The sequence below is a fragment of the Podarcis pityusensis genome (assembly GCF_964106645.2).
Source record: "Podarcis pityusensis genome assembly, contig: HAP1_SCAFFOLD_122, whole genome shotgun sequence".
NCBI classification, from domain to species: domain Eukaryota; kingdom Metazoa; phylum Chordata; class Lepidosauria; order Squamata; family Lacertidae; genus Podarcis; species Podarcis pityusensis.
Window position 1 is genome coordinate 111,390 of NW_028293474.1, and position 13,120 is coordinate 124,509.

The window sequence follows — 13,120 nt, forward strand, 5'->3', positions numbered from 1 at the left end:
ATGCTGGTCGCTTCAAGAACACTGTCCAACCATCTTGTCCTCTGTCGTCCCCTTCTCCTTGTGCCCTCCATCTTTCCCAGCATCAGGGTCTTTTCCAGGGAGTCTTCTCTTCTCATGAGGTGGCTAAAGTCTTGGAGCCCCAGCTTCAGGCTCTGTCCTTCCAGGGAGCACTCGGGGCTGATTTCCTTCAGAATGGAGAGGTTGTATCTTCTTACAGTCCATGGGACTCTCAAGAGTCTCCTCCAGCACCAGAATTCAAAAGCATCCATTCTTCAGCGATCAGCCTTCTTTATGGTCCAGCTCTCACTTTATGGTCCTTCTTCACTTAGAGTATAATTAATCTGTGGAACTCTCTGCCACAGGAGGCAGTGATGACCACCAACTTGGACGGCTTTAAAAGAGGATTAGACATCTTCACGGAGGATAAAGCTGTCAACTAGCCGTCAAAGCTACTCTCTGCCTTTGCTATCAGAAGCAGCAACGCTTCTGAATACCAGTTGCTGGAAACCACAGGAAGAGAGAGTGCTCTTGTATTCGAATCCTGAGTGCAGGTTACCACTGTGGGAACCGGATGTTGGACTAGATGGGCATTGCTTTCATCCAGCAGGCACTTATTATGTTCTTGGCTGCAGCTCAGTATGGTGAGGGCATAAAAATGCTTGGGAGGGCCAGAGTTGGGTTGAATTTGTCTTGCGTGAACCAGGGCAGTAGAAGACAGCGAATTTCTCATGTTCATTTGACCCCCAGCAGCAGGTCCCGTGGTTAACATCGTCCGCACAGCTGTATTTATAGGCTGTTCTCTCTTGGTCTTTTCCCAAAGAGATCTCTGGAAGCTCAGGCGATTCCACCAGCATTAATTGCCAAGTGAGAAGAAAATATGTTGACAAGCGTCCCTTGTCATATCACACTTTCAGCACATGCTGAGGACGGAAAGTGCAAACTGATTAGGGAGTTATGGGGAACATTTAACCGACACGCTCGCATTTATTTCGTACACAAACAAATTTCCTTTCTTCACGTCTTCATGGGAAAGCAAGCACCTTTTAAGGTATGGAAAATCTTTCCCCCACCCCAGTTTCCCCCAGTTTGTCCTTTAATTCCTTTCATGGAATGTCTGTTCTTCATCGATTTGCAATTTGCACGATAGGAGGAGGTGAAAGAATGGAACTCCTTGGCCATTTTGTTTTTAGCTTATAAAATGGTTGCTTTCTGCCCAGAGGTTGTTTCTGGCAAGCTGGTCCAGGAGGTCAGCTCAGGAAACTGAAACTTAACGGGAGAAAAGAAACGAAAGCTTCAGAGGGAACCAGAAACTTAGCAAACCTTTACTTCCCTTCTGTGATTATGAGACTGGGAGTGCCTGTGCGAAAAAAGGTGAATCTGGTAAGCAGGAGAAGAGTGGCTAGAAACCAGTAGAAAGAAGCCTAGTCTTGCAGGGGACCCAAACTCCAGTGACAAAATATATAAACCACATGTCTGAAACCCCAGAGAAAAAGTCCCGAAACCATTTTGTCCCTCCCAAATTGACCTCAAATATTTCTCTGCAAGGTCGAAGGAAAACGGAAAAGCCTCCCCATTGTCTTTTCGTTCACAAATCCTGTCTTAAGGGTATGTCTGTCTGTGTTTGAATAGGGTGAGCCTGTGACCTGGCTCAGGAACTAAGTATTTGTCATTACAAAAGACTGGCCAGGCTCCCCAGGGTATCCAATCAAGTGTCCATTAACAGGTAAAAACAAAACAAAAAAAACAACAAAAAAACACAACAACAACAGGTAACCTTCCAGACAGGAGATAAACAACACACTCAGATTTCTGTTGTAGACCACCCTTTCTGTGATGCAGGTATGATGTATCTGGGGGTGGTCTTGGACTCCAGGGCGGGCAATTTAAAATGTCTATATAAGGACAGGCACACTTGGTTCTGGGTCCTCCTCCTTTCCTGCGTGTGAGGGGAGCACCCTGTTGCAACAGTTTCAATAAAGATCAGGCTTACTAGCTGCTTTGCTTCTCAATATTCTCTGGTTGGCCTCTGTTATTTTCTCTGACCGATGGAGAACCTACAAAGGACTCTATAAGGGCTCTTGTGTTCCCCATAAGGGAATAAGGGCAGATTTTTGTTTATTACACTGTGTAGACACCATACCTTTAAAGTGTATTATTTTCCCCAGCGACTATTGGGAACTATAGTTCGTTAAGAGTGCTGGGTGCTCTGTGACAGGCAAACTACAATTCCTTTGGAAAAGCCCAGTGCTTTAACTGTGTGATGGTGTGCACACAGCCTGGTTTGAGCTAAAATAAGTTGCTTTATTGCTAGGTCTTGGCTGAAGTAGGAAAATAGGTTTCATTTAGGTTTCATTTCACTAGCAACACCCTAGAGATCCTGTCAGGGAACTGACATCGGAGCCAGAGGCGGAGGGAAGGCTCCCAAGCGATGCTGGAGAAGGGCCCAGCAGGGAGAGAGGCAGCTCATCAGCTGGGGAAGGAAATCAGCGTAACACCAGGGATAAAGGGGGGCAGATGGGGGAATCGGCAAGGGGGCTCCAGGACTCCTCGCCGGAGACCAGCAGGGAGAGCACGGGTCCTCCGCTACCCACACCCTCCCTGCGCAGAAGACTTCCGCGCAGGGAGAGTAGGAGGAGACTTGGCGTCAAACAGCTTTTATGCTGGAAAAGGTTTAAGAAACGCCCACTGACGGATTCTGCTAGCGACTGAAACAGCCACGAAGTGAAGGGCTGTCCAGACAGAAAAGGTTTAACCAGGCAACCTAGCCAGGAGTGGCGGCAACTTACGCACGAGCAACCCCTATATTTATTACAGATCCTGGGCCCTAAGGAAGTTAGATTGGCTTCAACCAGAGCCAGGGCCTTCTCAACACTGGCTCCGCCTGGTGGAACGCTCTGTCTCATGAGACCAGGGCCCTGCAGGATCTGATTTCTTTCCACAGGGCCTGTAAGACAGAGTTGTTCCGCTTGGCCTTTGGCTTGGAGCCAATTTGATTCCCTCCCCCTCTTTCTTTTTTCTTTTTCCTTTCTCCTCCTGTGATGAGGCTGCACTTTAATATTTTAATGTTGTATTTTAATCTTGTTTTTAAGTTGTATTCATTCAACTTGTTTTTATTATTGCTTGTTAGCCGCCCTGAGCCCGGCCTTGGCTGGGGAGGGCGGGGTATAAATAAAAATTATTATTATTATTATTATTATTATTATTATTATTATTATTGGTGATGCAAAGCAGTCTGGTCCAACTTTTTGAATGGTAAAGAAGCAGTAGATGAGAATGCACCAGGAGGTGCATAGTTGGGACTTAGCTATACAGCAGCAAATAAAACGCTTCAAGTGTGTCACAAAGTGCATGGTAAAACCGTGACACTAGATGGCGATGGTGAGCTATGGCAAATTCAATATATTTTTTCAAAACTTTTTTTTTTTAAAAAAGCATTTTCACAACATTTTAAAAAATATGTGTCTAGATTCCACCTCAGTTTCATTAGTTGAGAACTCTATAATGGTTTGTAGCCAGGAGAGGCCATGCTCTGGGCAGAGAATGTTTCTGGGCACTATTGAAGAGGGTCAGTTATAGCATCAGCTTATAGGAGCCAAGGCCTTATGTGGTCCAAGACAGGTGTTTGGGATGCAAAATCATAGAGTCATAGAATCTTAGAGTTGGAAGGGACCCAAGGGTCACCTAGTCCAAACCTCTGCAATGCAGGAATCTCAGCTAAAGCATCCATGGCATAGGGAAAAACCTGCCAAGGAAACTGAAAAATATTTTTATGTATGCAACAATGGCAGCAATAGTCTTAATAGCACAAGGATGGAAGAACGAGGAAATCCCAACCAAAGAACTGTGGCAAGAGAAATTGATGGACTATGCAAAATTGGCAAAATTGACACACAAACTACATGACAAGGATAACTGTGATTTTGAAGATGAATGGGAACCCTTTACAAAGTATTTAAGGAAACAACAAAATGAACTGGACTCCTTGGCAGGTTTTGAATAAATATTCACAAACTTCTTATTGATAACATCTAGACAGATAAATTAAGGATGTGTACAGTTTTGTAACATGCAGAAAATAACATATGTTGATAAACCAGAGAGAGGAGCGGAGGGAAGTCTGGGTGGGGTGGTGAGGGTGGGTATATTTTGGGGAGGGGGAGGGGGAAAATAGGGGGGAATTAAGGATGATATGTTTTTTGATAAAATGTTATGTTGAAATGTTATGTTACAGAAATTACGGGGGGGGGGGGGCACATCTTTAAAGTTGTTAAATCTTACAAATATTATGCATAAATGTACCCTTTCGACTTGACAGCTCAGGGAAGTTACCTAAAAATCATATAAAATCAACTCCTTTGCCAGTTTCCTTCATTCCACCGCCAATTTGCTTCATTGGCCAAGGAGTTGGAAACCACTTGGTCCCTGCCATAATCCCTCAAGTGGGACGTCATGTATTCACAGGAAGGTACTCATAGGTGTCAGTCGCTGGGGAAAGGCACTCCTCCGGACTTGCCCAGGTGCCAGACTATGCAAACCAAAGTTCTATTTTTCCTCTTGTAGTAGGTTCTTAGAATGTACTTCTCAATACATATCCTGTATCCGCCTGTTGCCCCAACACATTCCTCCTATGTTAATCATGTAGAACCCTCCCCTTTTCTGATGTAGCAATGATGTAGTGATGGTGCTTAATGAACTGCATGCTGGGATAAGATAGAAACGTTTAAAAGTCCTTGTCACCCCATCCTCGGGGTTCAAAATTCCTCTTTGAACCTGTTGCGCAATAAACTTTGGTCTACAGCTATTTGCTCCGGTTGGTGGCTGGACTCCTTCCTTTATTCCGCAGGGACCCGCGGGCTCTGCCCGACCAGCTGGGTGACTGAGCAGCCTCGCACCTAGATTTTCCCGTAACAGTTTAGATCGGGGTAGTCAACTAATGCATCCTTCTTGATGGTAAAATTTCCTTACCTCCCACCAGTTCTCGATGGAAGAAGGATTCCGCTTGTGCCGTACAACCCCCTACCGCCCACCTAGAATCCTGAAACGCCCACTGGTGGGCGGTAGGGACCAGGTGGACAACCGCTGGTTTAGACTGTCTTAGCCACATAATTTTAGTGCTAATAAATTCTTGCATCCCTTGCCCAGTTCTCCAAAGAGTGAGGAGTTCCAGGCGTGCAGCACTTACTCGCGTTGATTTCCTTTGGTGAAGAATATGAGTGGCAGCAGCGCAGAGGTTGGATCACAAGGCTGTCTTGCCCACCCCACTCCAAACCTGCAGTTGGCACTGGGTGGGCTAATCAATAAATAGTTAAGAAAACCAGGAATGCAGCCGCTTTTACTCAGTTCATCGGCAGGAGCACTGACTGGAGCCAATGGCCCAGTTTACCCAGATAGGCGACAAATGTCTCCATGCAGAGAGGGACTAAAAAAGTGCTTGCCGTCCATTCTAGCACAAAGCCACTTCCGAGCTAGGGAGGAGGTGGGGTTGTGGGCTTCACGCCCCTCCCCACACTCGCGGGGGCTGGCTTCAGCCCCTGCGATACCAGGGAATCCTCAGATGCGTCGTCCCCGGGCCAGCCAATCAGCTGGCCCGGGGGCGTGGCCTCGCTGTACTTAGGTCTGGCGCAGCCGAGGGTCTCCCTCTTTCCCACGCCACAGCTATCCAGGTTTTCCCTCCCCTCCCACCCATTAGGCTAGGCTCTCTGATGTTGCTATGGACTTTGGTTGGTCGCCGACAAGGGGCCTGGTAGGAATTTTTCCAATTGGCAAATTGGCACCAGCCACTTGCTTTTTGCCTACCTCATAGCAATCCGTCACAACTCCTCGGTATTGGCGGTTAGGCATTGGTAGGGGTTATGCAGATTGTTATGCAGATGAAGGGGGGGGAAGGGAGCGCCATCACCTTCCCCCAAATTAAGGGTAGTCCGGTAAAGGATTCCGGGGGGCATGGCCTTGTCCTAAGCCTAGGGAGGTGTGGGCCCACGGCACGCCCCCACGCGGTGACGCCGGGGGGAGGTCCTAGTTGATGTGCCTCAGCAGGACTTCTCCCACTGGTGTTCAACCCTTCCGGCCTTATAGCTGGTTAGCAGTTAGGACCAATGCCTAAGCCAATACCGCTCAATTCCTGTAATCAATAAAGTTGTGGCCTAATTTGACCCATTAACCTGAGTTCTTGTGTCTCGTGTCTTTATTTCTGAGGGGGGAGGCGGGAACTCGCCACGCAAGCGCAGCCTTTCTGAGCCAAGCGTTAATGTGAGCTTAATAATAATAATAATAATAAATTTTATTTCTATCCCGCTCTCCCCAGCCAAAGCCAGGCTCAGAGCGGCAAACATCATATAAATAAGACAATATGCATAATACAATATACAATATGCAAATAAAATAACATTCAACATTCAGTAAAATAATATTAAATATCAGCATTTCAAAATTAAACAGAAATCCACTCAACAATTACAATAAGTAATTAGCATTCGTCCTTCCTCCCTGGGATATTTAATTCCTGCTCTTGAGAAAGGCAGTGGTGGGGAGAGGATTAGTCCACTTTGCTGAGATCAGACCCATGTGTCTCCTTCAAGAAGAGCCAGCCGTGCCAACTTTGCTCTGAGCAAAGTGAAACAGGAGGGTGACTGATGGCCACCCGCCTGATCTTTCTATGGCCCCTGCAAGCCCTCCCTGTGCCAGATTGGAAGTGCATCAACCCTTTGCAGCTGGCAAGCGCCTTTCTTATTTTCCGGAAGAGGTGCCTACAAGATAAGGAGCAGCTGAGGACATCACCTCCCCTTGTTTCATAGGTGGGTATGGCGTTTGCCCTCCTATGTGTGTGACATCATACTGGGTTCATAGAGAAAGGGTTAAAAAGGTAAAGGGACCCCTGACCATTAGGTCCAGTCGTAGCCGACTCGGGGGTTGCAACGCTCATCTCACTTTATTGGCCGAGGGAGCCGGCGTACAGCTTCCAGGTCATGTGGCCAGCATGACTAAGCCGCTTCTGGTGAACCAGAGCAGTGCACGGAAACGCCGTTTACCTTCCTGCCAGAGCAGTACCTATTTATCTGCTTGCACTTTGACGTGCTTTTGAACTGCTAGGTTGGCAGGAGCTGGGACCGAGCAACGGGAGCTCACCCCGTTGCGGGGATTCAAACCGCCGACCTTCTGATTGGCAAGTCCTAGGCTCTGTGGTTTAACCCACAGCACCACCCGCGTCCCAGAGAAAGGATTGACTAATTGTAAAATGACTAACCAATGGGAACCCAGGGGCCAGAGTTAACTGTGTATAAGGTTTAAGCACAGAGAGAATTTGTTAAGAGGAGTTAGAGTGGTTGAGAAGACAGTCTGGAGTTAGACAAGAGAGGGAAGATAAGTCTGTGGGTTGGGCTAGTCTGGTGTGAGAGAGTGAGAGAATCTGTTAAGAGGAGTCAGTCAAACAGTTGAGATAATCAGTCAGAAGGTATTAGGAAGGTGTAGGCCGGTAAAGAAACTAAAGTTAAGATACTGACAGGAATATTATCTGAAAAATCATAAACTTGTCAATGTTTGTAAAATAAACTTGGGGTTTTTTTGGTTCACTTTTAACAACTGACTGGACTCAGTGTTTTACCAGAGAGTAATAGGTTGATGGCAGCGGGGAAGCGATCAGAGTGGTTGCAGAGGGATCAACAGACCGTTAAACATCCGGGGACCCTGTGTGATCGCCACAGTGGGCTGGCCCTGAATTAATATCTACATTAGATCTGCTGCCCCTATGGAACCTGCTGCCTGAGGTGATTCCCTGACCTTGCCTCATGGGTGGGCCGGCCCTCAAAGCTACCCTCAGAGTCTAATTTGTAGGACAACTGGAAGTGGCAATGAGAATGGGAAGGCACTGCTAAAGAGGGAGAAGGGAGAAGGGAGAAGGGGGGAGGAGGAGGAAGAGGAGGAGGAGGAGGAGGAGGAGAAGAAGAAGAAGAAGAAGAAGGAGAAGAAAACTAACTAGAAAATAACAATGATAGTAATCATCATCATCACAAGTGCCATTCTTGGGAGCATGTTCCTTGCTCTTGACCTCCCAACCTTATGCACATCTCTTTCTTTCTTTCTTTCTTTCTTTCTTTCTTTCTTTCTTTCTTTCTTTCTTTCTTTCTTTCATCGCCATCATATCCCACCTTTTTCTCTACGGAGCTCAACGATTCTCCCCCTCCTCATTTAATCCCCCACAACAACAACCTTGTGAGGTAGCTTAGGCTGAGAGGCAAATGAGCGGCTCAGTCACCCAGGATGCTTCATGGCTGAGTGGAGATTTGAACCCTGGTCTCCCAGGTCTTAGCCCAACGCTCTAAACAATACATCACACTGACTCTCACTTCAAAGCTAGGTTACTGTAATATAGTTCACAAGGGGCTGCCTTTGGTCAGTCCAGAGGCTTCAGCTGGCCCAGAATGAGGCTGCTGATGGGAGTTCAGATAATATCACACGGACCCTCTCTTGGCTCCCCTAATTGCTGCTTTGCTTCCAGCCTCAATTAAAAGTGCTGGATTTGACTTTTTAAAGCCCTGCATCCCCAGCCAACCCACTACAAACCAGTCTAGGACCTTTCTTCCACACCTCCTTCAGATGCTGCTGCCAGCTGAGCTAAGGTGGGCTTACATGCAGGGGTTTGGAGCATGGGTAGGCAAACTAAGGCCCGGGGGCTGGATCCGGCCCATTTGCCTTCTCAATCTGGCCCACGGACGGTCCGGGAATCAGCGTGTTTTTACATGAGTAGAATGTGTCCTTTTATTTAAAATGCATCTCTGGGTTATTTGTGGGGCATAGGAATTCATTCATTTTTTTTCTCTTCAAAATATAGTCTGGCCCCCACAAGGTTGGAATGACAGTGGACTGGCCCCCTGCTGAAAAAGTTTGCTGACCCCTGGTTTGGGGTATCCAGGATTTGGCAAAGGCTCCTAGGGGAAGTAAGCCCAGCCTCTTCATTGCTTACTTTTAGCGAAGACAATTGTATTTAGTCACACTTTTTAAGCCTCTTGCTTTATAATGCTAATGCTTCTCACTCTGTATACCTGAAGGAGCATCTCCACCCCCATCGTTCAGCCTGGACACTGAGATCGAGCACCGAGGGTCTTCTGATGGTTCCCTCACTGCGAGAATTGAAGCTACAGGGAACCAGGCAGAGGGCACTTTTGGTAGTGGCACCCACCCTGTGGAATGCCCTCCCATCAGATGTCTAGGTAAAGGAACACCTGACTATTAGGTCCAGTCGTGGCTGACTCTGGGGTTGTGGCGCTCATCTCGCTTTATTGGCCTTGGGAGCCGGCGTACAGCTTCCGGGTCATGTGGCCAGCACAGCGCACAGAAACGTCGTTTACCTTCCTGCCAGAGCGGTACCTATTGATCTACTTGCACTTTGACGTGCTTTCGAACTGCTAGGTTGGCAGGAGCAGGGACCGAGCAACGGGAGTTCACCCCTTCACGGGGATTCGAACTGCCGATCTTCTGATCGGCAAGTCCTAGGCTCTGTGGTTTAACCCACAGCGCCACCTGTGTCCCACTAGTAAGGGGCCACAAATGTGATAAATGTGGGTGCGCAAATTTTATGCAAATCTGTACCCCCTTTTGCCCTCCTTCTGTGATGGTAACTATACAACCTTTTAGAAGACATCTGAAGGCAGCCCTCTATAGGGAAGTTTTTAATGTTTAATGTTTTATTATATTTTGATATATGTTGGAAGCTGCCCAGAGTGGCTGGGGCAACCCAGCCAGATGTGCGGGGTATAAATAATAAAATTGTTGTTGTTGTTGTTGACTCTGGGGTTGTGGCGCTCATCTCGCTTTATTGGCCTTGGGAGCTGGCATACAGCTTCTGAGTCATGTGGCCAGCATGACTAAGCTGCTTCTGGAGAACCAGAGCAGCGCACGGAAACGCCGTTTACTCTCCCGCCGGAGTGGTACCTACTTATCTACTTGGGCTTTGACGTGCTTTCGAACTGCTAGGTTGGCGGGAGCAGGGACCGAGCAACGGGCGCTCACCCCTGAGTAATTATATAACATTCAGAAAACATCTGAAGGCAACCCTTTTTAAGGTTTGATGTTTTACTATGTTTTTATGTATGCTGGAAGTCACTCAGAGTGGCTTGAAGAACCCAGCCAGACGGGCAGGGTACAAATAAATTATTATTATTATTGGGCCAACAGCATGGTTTAGCAAATAAAAAAAAGGAGAGAGGGTTTTGGGGCAGCCCCTCTGTGGTTTGCTGGTGTAAAAGGTGTCGATTCCTCACACCTGAAAGTCAACAGCACTTAGGTGACCAGATGCAAAGCTCACCACGCCTTGAATGCTTCTGAAGAACCAGCATTCATTTCATGATCCATTAACCCCATTTGTTTACCACCCAGCCGTCTAATGCGTGTGATAAAAGCCCATAAAAGGAACACGAAGCAAGCAGAGGAGCTCTTGGCAGGTGTCAGGCGGCGGTGGTGAGAGAAGCTGCAGCAGTGAAAACTCCCCCCTCCTTTTGCACTCCATTTGAACATTCAGCCATCGGACCCTCTGCACCGGGTCCTCTTATTCAGCACTCAGAACCCCGCTCTCAATTTCACAGGTCGAAGAAACCTATGGTGTGCTTCCATTGAGATGCATGTGTGTGTTTACGTTCCTGCCACTCCGCCGTGTCCCATGTGACCTTGCCCAATTCATTCCGAACAGCCTTTATCTAACACACTCGAAGCTGTTATACAATATCAATAACGCAGCTCCGTTTGCCTTGCCTTGCACCAGCAGAGCTCACAGACATCTGAATTCATCAGCCCCTAACAGCTGCTGTATATCGGGGAAGGAATTGTGCAGACTGCTCCTTAAGTGCCATTTCCCTCTTCTTCTTTTTTTTGAAAAGTAGCAAAATATCAGTTCCGGCCAGTTCCACCGTCTATGCTAGAAAACACACACACGCACACACACGCACACACACACACACACACACACACACACACGTACAGCTCTCGCTCTTTTTCCTTCTGCCTCCACTCATCAACAAAACTGCTTCTGCTCACAGCTGATAGCAAGGGATGGTCATGATAGAGGTAGCTGGTTTTGCTGACTTACCCTTTCTCGCTTCTCTTTTCCCCCCCAGCAGTGCCAGCAATCACAGTGAGGCAGCTGGCTGAGAAACAGGACCCCCTCTTCCTCTGCTCTCCAAAATCCAGTCCGATCCTGCGGCGCTTGCTTGCTTGCTTGCAAGTTCTTCCTCTCCCCCCACCATCGTATTGGGTACATCCACGGACGAGGAAGATGCTCTCCCCTCGCAGCCTTCCCGCTCCCCAACCCCCCTCCCTGATGGATGAGATCAGCACATATTAAGATAAAAAGCAAAATTGCTTGCTTAATGTATGCGCAATGCTTGATGACCCCTAAGGTGACGGCGGCATTCAAAGCCCGGTTCTGTCCTGCGACTCAATATTTGCCGATGTCCCTTGTTAAAGTAGGCTAAAAATGAATGTTGCAGGTCTCTCCTTGGGGGGCGGTGGTCCTCAGGCGTGTATGAAAGGGTGCGTAGCTAATTTGAGTAATGTCTAGTGCCATTAGAACTGACTGGCTTTCTGGCATTAAACTCAACTGGAGGCAGATTGCATTAACCTCTAGAAGATCGGGGTGTCCGAAAGGTAACAGGACAGACAAGGGGATGGATACGGCCCAAGCATTTCCCTGCCGATGAGTGAGACATCAGTGGCATCCGAGTTATGTGCCCCCCAACTCAGCTGTGGCTCTAGCTGCAACATGCTCTCACTGCTGGTGTTTGAAGCTAAGTATATATTGATGCTTTTGAATTCTGGTGCTGGAGGAGACTCTTGAGAGTCCCATGGACTGCAAGACAATCAAACCTATCCATTCTGAAGGAAATCAGCCCTGAGTGCTCACTGGAAGGACAGATAGTGAAGCTGAGGCTCCAATACTTTGGCCACCTCATGAGAAGAGAAGACTCCCTGGAAAAGACCCTGATGTTGGGAAAGATGGAGGGCACAAGGAGAAGGGGACGACAGAGGACGAGATGGTTGGACAGTGTTCTCAAAGCTACCCGCATGAGTTTGACGAAACTGCGGGAGGCAGTGGAAGACAGGAGTGCCTGGCATGCTCAGGTCCATGGGGACACGAAGAGTCGGACACGACTAAACAACTAAACAACAACAACAAAATATATGACACCAGCCACAGCCCATGTGCAACCTGGAGTTTCTTCAGCAATGCGGTTGTTTGATGCATTCCCGGTCAAACCAGCCACCATCCCTTTAGGAAAAGTAAGCTGAGGTGCGTACATCTGAAACAGCCATTGCACATGTGCAGATGAACAGGAGTTTGGGGGATTTCAGCTCCTGGAAAACTAATCAGGTAACAGACCTCTTAACCAGGTAAGAGCCCTCCTAGACGTTGCAGGATTTAGGGTGGTCGGGATCTTTTTTTGCATGTGAATCATGTGCTCTACCCCCGAACCACAGCCCTGCCCTAATGTAACTCCATTTTCATAGAAGCATAGAATTGCAGAGTTGGAAGGGACCAGGAGGGTGATCTAGTCGCCCAACCCCCTGCAATGCCATTATCTTTTGCCCAACATGGGGCTCGAACCCTTAACTTGGAGATCAAGAGTCTCCTTTTCTACCAACTGAGTTATCCTTTCCCCTTCCACTATGCTGCCCTGATATTCTTGCAGTCTGCACAGTCAGGAGTTGACTGAAGGCAGCTTCCCTTGCCAGTCCATGGTCAGGGTTGCTCTGGATAACAATACTTTCTGTGTCGCAGCTGTGCCTTTCCAAGCAGAACATGAGCAAAATACTCCCTGGGCATGTTAAAACACGACCAAGCTGCAATTCCCGCATCTGCGAGCAGGGAGAATGGGTTGGCTGCATTTGCCAATGCCCAGGGACAGAGCAGCACTCTCTCTGCAGCGCTCTGACTGATTTCTCAACAACCTGGCTTGAAGAACAAGGAACCTGGATCCCCGAAGCCTGGTTTAAATTGAGTTTGGGGATCGATGACGCCAGCGCTAGCTTGTGTATGAATGAGCTATTGTCGATGTACTGAAAAAGCAAAACCTAAAATAGAAAATGCATTTAACGAGCTACGTGCTATCAAATCCTAACCCCACAGGAAAGC

General features: G+C 47.8%; 1 protein-coding gene across 1 annotated transcript in view; it reads right to left on the reverse strand.

The window, feature by feature from the left end:
- SLC45A4 (solute carrier family 45 member 4) overlaps positions 1-11,318 on the reverse strand; it is a 120,721-nt gene extending 109,403 nt beyond the window's left edge. Inside the window, exon 1 of the mRNA XM_081024242.1 lies at positions 11,078-11,318. The gene's annotated coding sequence lies outside the window, so the exon portion shown is untranslated. The remainder of the gene's footprint in view (positions 1-11,077) is intronic.
- Positions 11,319-13,120: the final 1,802 nt, after the last annotated feature.